At 57.3% G+C, this 9,475-nt stretch overlaps 1 protein-coding gene across 2 annotated transcripts in view; it reads left to right on the top strand.

The window, feature by feature from the left end:
- Positions 1 to 2,700: 2,700 nt before the first annotated feature.
- Positions 2,701 to 9,475, top strand: part of CSNK1G2 (casein kinase 1 gamma 2) — a 42,730-nt gene continuing 35,955 nt past the window's right edge. For both annotated transcript variants that reach the window (XM_054650339.2, XM_054650340.2), the window contains exon 1: positions 2,701 to 2,856. The gene's annotated coding sequence lies outside the window, so the exon portion shown is untranslated. The remainder of the gene's footprint in view (positions 2,857 to 9,475) is intronic.

Below are 9,475 nucleotides of genomic sequence, written 5' to 3'. Positions count from 1 at the left end.
GGTGCTGCCACCCACCCTGGAGCAGCTCATTCCTCATTTTCCTGTGCAGTCCCAGTGCTCCCTTTGTGTTGTCTGCTTGTGAATGAGCCCAAACTGTCTGATGCCCACAGGAGAGGGCCAGGGCTCCTGGCTGGATGATTTCCCACCAGAAATTCCCTGGATTTTCCTGCTCCCTGTGCTGGTTCTGTGGCATGAGCTGCTCTTGTCTCTGCAGGCCTTTGGCACACCGTGTGCTCATCGCTGGAGATCTGCCTTGAAATAAAATCCAAACTCTTTTCTTCCCCCCTCTCCTGCTCCAGAGGGTGGTTCAATTCTCCAGCCAAATGCCTGAAGCAACTTGTGAGTTCTCAAAGTGTGTGAAATCACCACAAAATTGCAGAGTTGGGGGGTGGGATGGGGCAGATAGGAAAGGGAGGATTCCAGGGGGGTTTTACCCTCTCCAGGAGTGATTTTATCCTCCTCAGGGGTGATTTTATCCTCTCCAGGGGTGATTTTAAATTTTATCCTCTCCAGGGGTGATTTTATCCTCTCCAGGGGTGATTTTATCCTCTCTAGGGGTGATTTTATCCTCTCTAGGGGTGATTTTATCCTCTCCAGAGGTGATTTTATCCTCTCCAGAGGTGATTTTATCCTCTCCAGGGGCAGGACATGGGTCACAGCATCTCAGCACCCTCCTGAGCCAGGCCACAACACAGGAATAGGATGGGACCAGCTGGAATTCAAGCATTCAGAATTTTCCTGATGCTCTAAAATCAGCTTTTTTTTTTTTTTGTAGGAGCAAACACCTACAGGGAAAAGTCCTCCAGCCAAATGTTGTGGGGAGAGCTTTTCCCTGGAACATTTCTGTGACAGGAGAAAGAACCAACTCAAGCAGTTGGAAATGCTGAAATGGGTACTTGGGGTGATGCTGTCCCCCAAACCCACACAAATTCATTTACCCATTGCCTGAAAATAATTTTGGGTGCATCTGCTCCATGCTGTGATGAAGATGTGACCAGCAGGGTCATACAGGGGTATCCCCTCCCTCCAGCCTTACCCTGAAAGCCTCAAACTTGGGGGTTGAGAAGGAAATGATCCTCTGGCTGTGCCCTCCTTTGCTGAGGGGACACTGGGATGGAGTGTTTGTCCCCAGGTGAGCAATCAGAAGAAAATGAAAGGCTTCAAGAGATGGCAGTGGGGTCTGTGTCCCTGGTCAGGACACCTCACAGCAGGTGATCTCCAAAAAACCCCTAAAAAATAAGGAAATCTCCAATTAGCAAACCAAAATTACACAAAATTAGTATTTCTGCCCAGTTCAAACTAAAACCACCACACTGTCCCAGCAGATCCCAGTCCTGGAGCTCTGTTCCCTGCAAGGCAGTGCCTCTGTTTTCCTCAGAGTGACTTTGCTCAGGGCTGATGTCCCCCAAAAGGTGACAGTGCTGTAAAATGCCACCCCGAGTTCCCTCTGTCCCCACAGGCTGGGTGCCACAGCTGTGCCCCCTCTGCACAGCCCCAGTCCCTGTCCCGAGGCTGCCCCACAGGGCCTGGAGTGGGGATGGATGTGGGGATGAGGGAACTGTGCCCCAAAAAGGGGCTGGACCCCAGAATGGGGCTGTACCCCAAAACAAGGGCTTTATCCTAAAACAAGGCTGTATCCCAAAACAGGGCTGTGCCCCAAAAAGGGGCTGGATCCCAGAACAGGGTCTATATCCAAACACAGGGGCTGTACCCCAAAACAAGGGCTTTATCCCAAAACAGGGGCTTTATCCCAAAACAAGGCTGTATCCCAAAACAAGGGCTGTGCCCCAAAACAGGGGCTTTACCCCAAGACAGGGTCTGTACCCCAAGACAGAAGCTTTACCCCAAAATAGGGATGTACCTTAAAACAGGGGCTGTACCCCAAACCAGGAGCTGTACCCCAAAACAGGGGCTTTACCCCAAAACAGGGGCTGTACCCCAAAACAGGAGCTGTACCCCAAAACAGGAGCTGTACCCCAAAACAAGGGCTGTACCCCAAAACAGGGGCTGTACCCCAAACCAGGAGCTGTACCCCAAAACAGGGGCTTTACCTCAAAACAGGGGCTTTACCCCAAAACAGGGGCTGTACCCCAAAACAGGAGCTGTACCCCAAATCAGGGTTTTACCCCAAAAAGGGGCTGTACCCCAAAACAGAAGCTTTACCCCAAAACAGGGGCCGTACCCCAAAAAGGGGCTGTACTCCGTTGCGGGGCTCACTCACGTATTAGGACCAGTCCCCTGTAACTGGGTCCATACCCCCCGTGCCGTTCCCTGCAACAGGCCCGTGCCCCACCTGCACGGTGGCATCCATATCGCGACAGCATCGCGATAACCCACACCGGAGCCACATCCAGCAGTGGGGCCGGACCCTACAGGGCCCCCTACAGCGCGGTGTGCTCCCCGTGTGAGAGCCGCTCCCTCCGGCCCCGCAGGGCGCTGAGGCAGCGCGGGCCCTATCGCGACAGCGGCGCCTGTCCCGACAGCGGCACCAGGCAGCGCGGGGTTAACCGGAGCTGCCGTAAAGCGCGCGGCGCTGCTGCAAAGCCGCAAAGCCGCCGCCTGCCGGCCGCTATTCCCGAACGCGCCCTACGCCAGCGCCGCTGCGCCGCCACCCTCGCGCCCGCTGCGCTTGCGCCGCGCTCCGCCCCGCCGCCCGTATTCACGAAGCGCGGTTGCGCCGCTGGCGCGCGGGCGCGCACGGGCGCGGCGCGGCTCGTACGCCGTTGGCGCAGCGCGGGCCGTACGCCGTTGGCGCAGCGGCGGAGGGGAGGCGAGCGGGGCCGGGCCGGGGGCGCCGCCATGGGGGAGCGGCCGCGGGGCAGCGGCGCCGCCGCCCGGCGCTGAGGGACCGCCGAGGTAACACCGGGGGAGCACCGGGGGACGGTGGGGGCCCTGCGGCCTCCGCTCCGCTCGGCCGGCACCGGGGAGGGGCGGCCGGGCCGGGCGGCGCCGCGGGCGGGGGCGGCGGGGCCGGGGCGGTGGCGGGGGGGGTTGAGCGGCGGGAGGGGCCCGGAGAGGGGAAGGGGCTCTGGGGGTCGCGGGGGTGCCGGGGGAGGCCCCGGCTCGGCCTGGGGAGGTCGCCGGGCGGTGGGGCTGAGGGGGGTTCGGTCTGGCCCGGGGGACAGTGGGGGGCTGTGGGGGTCACGTTGGGATCGGGGGCTGGGGGAGGCTTTGGGGTCGCGTTGGGGTCACGCCGGACCGGGGTCTGAGGGCCCAGGGCCGCCTCGCCCCGTCCCTCCCGGCCGTGCCGGTTTTGTGGCCCCGGGGAAGGGCTGCGAGCCCCCGGTGCCCCCGAGGCCGGGCGGGCGGCGGGGATGGGGTCGGATGGGCCCCGCCGCGTCCCCGCAGCCTGCCCCAGCCTCGCAGCATGTTGGCTCCTTTGTATGTGGCTTTCCTCTCTCCAGAGAGGTTGGGAAGTGTTTATTTGGGGAAAGGACCGTGCTGAAGCTGGTATTTAAAACGGCTTTTTTTTCTTCAGCGAAGCGGGTGAGGATGAATGCGAGAAAAGGGAAAAGTGCCCTCCCCCTCCTGCCCCCAGCAGACAGGAGCCGACTTGAGCTGTTCCGAGGTTTGCAAATGAGGAGCGGCTCTGCCGGGAGGCCCGTGGCTCCTGTCGCTGGCTGGCAGGAGGGAGCTGAGCCAGGGAGCTGCCTCTGCATCTCGGGGAGCAAACAACGGGAAGTTGTGGGGATGGTCAGGAAGGTGCCTTTTCTTTTGTGCACTCGGCAGCGTGAAGACTTGCTGTGTTTGCTGTATTTTAAAGTTAAAAAGCAAAGTTTCACAAACCCCTTTTGATTTGCCGTGATATCAGTCTGTTCCAAACAGTTCAAGTTAGCCTGGACCCGGGTTGAAAGGCGTGTAAAACCTTTGGAAGTTGCCTCCTTAACTAATCTGTTTGTTTTCCTTCCACACAACAAGTGGTTGGAGGTGTGGAAGTGCGTGCTGAGGGGTGTGTGAGTTCACCTGCCAGCCAGGCTGCCCTGTCAGGCTGCCACACACTGTGTGCCCCCATCTCCCCACGGCCAGCACACAGGTTTAAAAACTGGGCCTTATGTAACAGATTGGAGCAAACGTTTGGTGTTTGCCAGTGGTCTGACAAAGAATTGCTGCAAATTAGGGCAGGAGGCCTCCATGGGGAGCCTTTGCCGTGGCAGGATAGGCTTGGCTGCTGTGAGGACCTTGCCAAAGATTTGTTGGTTTTGTTTTAATTTGGTACGTTGCAGATAGGGACGTTGTTTGGTCAGTGTTTTATCACTCCTGAGCAGCTTTGGGGTGCTGGGAGGGTTGTGGTGCTGACTGGTCCAACACCAGCATGCTCAGGTCTGTGGGAATGTGAGATCTGGGGGGGGCTCAGATCCCTGAGCCTGGAGAGGTGGTTTAGGGGTTTGATCTCCTCTCTGAGGCCTTATAGATCACTTTAAAATCACTTGTGTTCCTCCTTTGCCAGAGCAGCAGCTGCTCTGCTTTGCCCCTGCATCCATGGGGTGCAGCTGGTGTGGTTTGCAGGGCAGAGCTGGTGTCCAGCAGCTTTCCTGGGCACTCTGGATGGAGCTGGGTGCTGGATGGAGCTGGGTGCTGGATGGAGCTGTGTGCTCCGTGTCCAGCAGCTTCCCTGGATGGAGCTGTGAGCTCTGCCCTTGCTCTGGGTGCAGCTCCTGGCCCTGGTGGCTCAGCAGGTTCCTGGTGCTGCTGTCAGGAGCAGCCTCACCGTGCCCCTCGTTTTGTATTCCGTGTCAGAGCTCCTGTGCAGCCCGGCTGTTGTCAAAACTGTTCATACGGGAGTGACTCAGCGGATCAATGGGAATGACATGAGGGTTGTGCTCGTGGACAATCAGTGTTTCCTCCCCCCCTCCAGCCCCTCTGGGCTGGAAGACACAACAGTGTCTGAGAGCAGCTGCCAATAAACGTCTCTGCTGGACTGGGGCCTGGCTGCGCTCTGGGGCTGTCTCCCCCTGCCCACCCCCTCCCCGTTGTTTTCCTGGCTAGGAGGAGCTGGGATGGGCTGTGCTGGAGCAGCACTCCTGTGCTTGGCCGTGCCTCCAGGTGTGTGCCTGGCCCTTGATCCAGGGGGGGTAGGAAGCTGTTTATCTCTGCCTTCAGACAGGAACTGCAGCTCCACAGGCACTGAAGGCTTGGTGGGAGGGCTGAGGGAAGCCTCGGGTGAGCAGCAGCCCCTGATGTGCTGTTGTGGGGTGAGCAGGAGAGCTGCAGCCCCTGGGCTGGGGAGGAGACCCTCCCCTGGCTCTGCAGGGCCCGGCACTGTGGGGTTTGGTAGCAGAGGGCAGTGGCCTCGTTTGCCCTGTGCTGCTCCTGGGACTTCCCACTGCAGTTTGAGGAGTCAGACCCTCTTCCCTTGTAGTGCTGCTGAGCAGGGACAGACTTGGGTGCCAGCACAGGAGCTTCCTTCGTGTGTTTGCCACAGCTTTTTGCTGAGAGCCTGTGGGAACAGCTCTGCCCACAGCCCTGTAATTGGGCTGTGACTGGGCAGACGTGGCTCCTTGTGGGTGCACTGAGAAGCTGTGAACTTGAGCCTCCTTCCTTGGCCCAGACATGGTGTGACCAGGAGTCTGCTTCTGTCCAGCTGTACCTGTGAGTTGGGGGGGAGAGCAGGTCCCAGCAGCTCTGGGGTTCTGCAGGAGAACAAGTCATCTTCCTGTTAGAAAAGCTGTGTGAATAGTTTTGGGGTTTTGTGAGAGGCTGTTTCTACTTCCTGCTGGCAGTTGCTGTCTCTGGTAGGTTCATTGCTATAGAGAAGCAGCAGCTTTGCTTGTGAGGGAGGTGAAAAGATGATTTTCTGCTGGGGTAGCTGAGTGTGGAGCTTCAGGGTCCTCTGTCAGACTCCCTGATTCACACCAGCTGCCCTCCTCCTCCTGAAGAATTCTAAATTCCTGCCCAGGCTGTAGCCCTGCAGCCCTTCCTGTGGGCAGCCCCTCCCTTGCGTGTTACATTGATGCATTATTTCTAATAACTGGCTTGGAAAAAGCAGCCTGTGCATCAGGAACTGGCGTGACAGGACAAGGAGGAATGGCTTCCCCTGACAGAGGGCAGGGTTAGATGGATATTGGGAAGAAATTCCTGGTTGTGGCAGTGGTGAGGCCCTGGCACAGGTTACCCAGAGCCGCTGTGGCTGCCCTGACCCTGGAAGTTCCAAGGCCAGGTTGGATCAAAGGAGCACCCTGGAGTAGTGCAAAGCATCCCTGCCCATGGCAGGGGGTGGAACTGGATGAGCTCTAGGCTCCCTTCCAGCCCAAACCATTCTGTGATTCCATTCTGAAGTGTTCCAGCACACCCCTGCCTTGTCTGTCCCACCCTGTCAGGTTCCTGGGTGACACCTGTGGTGCTCAGAGCTGTGACCCCCCACTCACAGCCCCCAGCCCCGTGGGGGCAGGAGGGAGATGGTGCAGTGGCTGTAAAACCACAGGACTTCTCTCTGCCTTCCACTTGCTGCCTTCAGAGCGTGCAGAGACAGATCAGGACCCACCATCAGCCTGTGTGGTGTAGGAAATGGCTCTTCAGGTAAGCTGAAACTTCTAGGTAAGGCTTTGCAGGGTGTTTCAAAATGCTACAGGCAGCAGGAAGTCTCTGGTTTCATCGACCGCCCACAGTAAGGAGGGTTTGCTCCTGCAGTAGAGGAATTCAATTAGTTCTGTAAAGACTTTAAATTGGCTTCTTTGGCTCCAGTGAGATGGTGGATAGAAGTTCTGTGTCTCCAGGAGGATCTCCCAGTGCTATGGAGGCTGTGTTCTGCTGGGAGCTTGGTGGCAGTGGCCTTTCCAAGCACTGCCCTTCTGTCACCTGCTTTCCCCACTGCATGGGGCCCCTGGCACTTGAAACAGCAGAATCCTCCTGACTCGTGGGAAACACAGCTCTGGAGGCCTTGTGGTGACAGTGAAACCAGGTGCTCTCACAGTCCTGTCTGTGAAAGGCTTGCACTGAGATGGTGACGGGGGGAAGCCCAAAGTCCTGCCCAGCGAGGTCCAGCTGAGCTGACCCCAGGCTGGGGCAGGGTCCCAGTGCCACAGGCAGCACAGACACATCCCCTGGTGCCTGGGACTGCTCTGAATGGGAGCTGGGCAGGGCTGGGTTGTTCAGTGTCTGCAGGGCAGTGGTGGCAATAAGTTGGATGTGAGAACAGGATTTGGGATGAGGCAAGAAAGACACTGTTGCCTTGGAAATAAGGTGCTGTTGGCCTCCCAGGGTGCTGGAGTCTGGAGGAAAGGAGCGTTAATTTTTGAGTCATTCATTTTTACATGTCCACCAAGCAAAGAATGTCCTGTAGCCCTTTGTTACTTAATGTTATGTAATGCTTTTTAATGAGGCAAGCCTGGCCTTTGCTTTCCCAGTGGTGAATGAGACAGTTGGCAGGTGATGCACGGGCTTTGTCACCCTGAGAGGGATGTTCTTAAGTTAATAAACAGGGGTTAAGGTTGAGCTTGAACTTGGATTTTGTGCAGCTTTCCTTTGGAGGAGCTTTGCAGCCCTGCAGCTGAGCAGTTTGTGCAGCAGGAGCAGTGCTGGGAGGGGTGTGGGGGTTCCCTGGGAGCACAGCCAAGTCTCTGGGGGTTTATTCCTCTTCCCAGGCTGGGGGCTGCAGAGTCTTGCTAAGAGGGGCTGCTTGGGTGTGGGTGGCTGAACGATGGGCTCAAAAAGGTCAGTGGAAATCTAATTTAAACCCGAACAGAGCTGTGTTTGTGCTACAAAAGCTCCATTCTTGCAGACTCTGCCCTTGCCCAATGTTTTCAGGTAAAAAAATCTTTCTGCTTTTGAGGTAGCACCGAGGTACAAACAACAAAGCAAAAAACCCTTTTCTCTTATCCTTTTTTTAGCAGGGACTGTTGGCAGTGATGAAGTTTATACTCTGCTTGGTTTCCCTGGTTTGATGTGGGGAGAGGATGGTGCTTTCCAGCAACTTCTGTGCTGTGTGTGTGGGCGAGGGGCAAGCTGAGGCTTTTCTGGAATCCCCTCGCCCCCAGCTCTGCCGATTCCTCTCATCCCAAGGCGATGCTGCTTTGAGTCAGGCTGGCTTTGGTGGTGCCCAGCACAGGGAGTGTTTAGGAAGGACTCAGGTGCTGGGAGCAGAGGTGGGGTCCCTGTGCTGGAAGGGGCTGCTCAAAGCCAGGAGCTGAAGAGCTGCACTTGGCTCTGGGAGGGCAGGCTCAGTGTGCTGGGGGATGAGGAGGTGTTGGTGCTCACAGGTACAGGCTGGTCTCTACCTTGAGCCTTGGGAATTCCTGCTCAAACTTGCTGGAGCTCGTCCCTCCATGGGCTTTGGTGGCTGGGGAGGGAATAGGAAGTGCTCAGAGCTTTAACATTTCCTCCAGGGTGACTCGCAGCTGGTTTTAAACCCACGCTGTTTTCAGAGGGGTGTCTGCCTCATCAGGAGATCTCCCTGAGAGGTTGTCAGAACCCCCAGCAGATTCCCCAGCTTGAAGTGCCATCATAAGTGTCTTGGGAAGGAATTAGAGAGGAATTCCAGCATAGCAGACCATCAGAGCTCTCCATCTCCCACAGCCATGGGGATGTTGCCAGGAGCAGCTCTCCACTGCTCAGTCCCTCTCCTGCCTCCCAGGCCTGCTCAGAGCAGGCAGAGCTGGGCAGGAGCTCCTGGGCTTACAGGGTCCAAAGGAGAGGGAAAGGGAAGCTCATTTAACACACCCCATGCTGAATTTAGCAGGATGTAGAGCAAACCCTGTGAGTGTGAGTGAGTGTGTACCACATCTGTGCCGTGTAACCTTTCTCAGGTAACTGTTGAGGTGTTTTCTGGAGAAGCAGTGGGCAGAGCCCTGGTGTTGGAGCAGACTCTGGTTTGGGGTGGTTTTGGCAGGGGCTCTCTGGGACCTGCCTGCACTGGGGCTGATGGAGCAGCCCCTCCACTCAGGCTTGGATCATCAGCAGAGTCTGGACATCACAGGGCTGCTCTGGGATGCAGCAAACCTGGCTCTGCAGGGCTCAGCTCTGCTCCCCTGATCCGTGTGGGAAGTGCCCATGACATCCCAGGACCTGAGTGCTGCCAGGCTTCAGGTGTACTGACCTCAGTGCAGGTTTCTTTTTCCTCCTCACCCTTCCCTCTCCCTTTTACTGTGCTGCCATCTCTCTGACTGCTCTCCTGCCTTGCTGGGATGTTTTCTTACAAGAGCCAGCACGTCTGTCAGGGGCTGGGCTGCCTGCAGAGCAGGAACAGCCTGGAGCATCCTCTGCACTGAGGAGCTGGGCATGGCTGGATGGAGAGGTGGGCAGCCACAGGCAGGCAGCACAAGGTGTGCAAATGCCCTGGGTGGCACCTATGGTTCCCAGCAGGTCTTCTCCAGTGTCTCTCTGAGGATATAAAGTCACAGACCTGGAGATGAGACTCAGACTGGTCCTGTGCTCGGTGCAGAGGATGCACTGCAGCAGCCTTGGCTGGGTGACAGCAGACACCCGAGGTGTGAGAAAGCACGAGCAGGGACAGTTCCCACTGCTGGTTGTGGTCCTGGCA

This window comes from Agelaius phoeniceus, chromosome 29, assembly GCF_051311805.1.
Source record: "Agelaius phoeniceus isolate bAgePho1 chromosome 29, bAgePho1.hap1, whole genome shotgun sequence".
NCBI classification, from domain to species: Eukaryota; Metazoa; Chordata; class Aves; order Passeriformes; family Icteridae; genus Agelaius; species Agelaius phoeniceus.
Note: the sequence above shows the minus strand (reverse complement) of the source record. Positions and strands in the feature narration are given on the sequence as shown.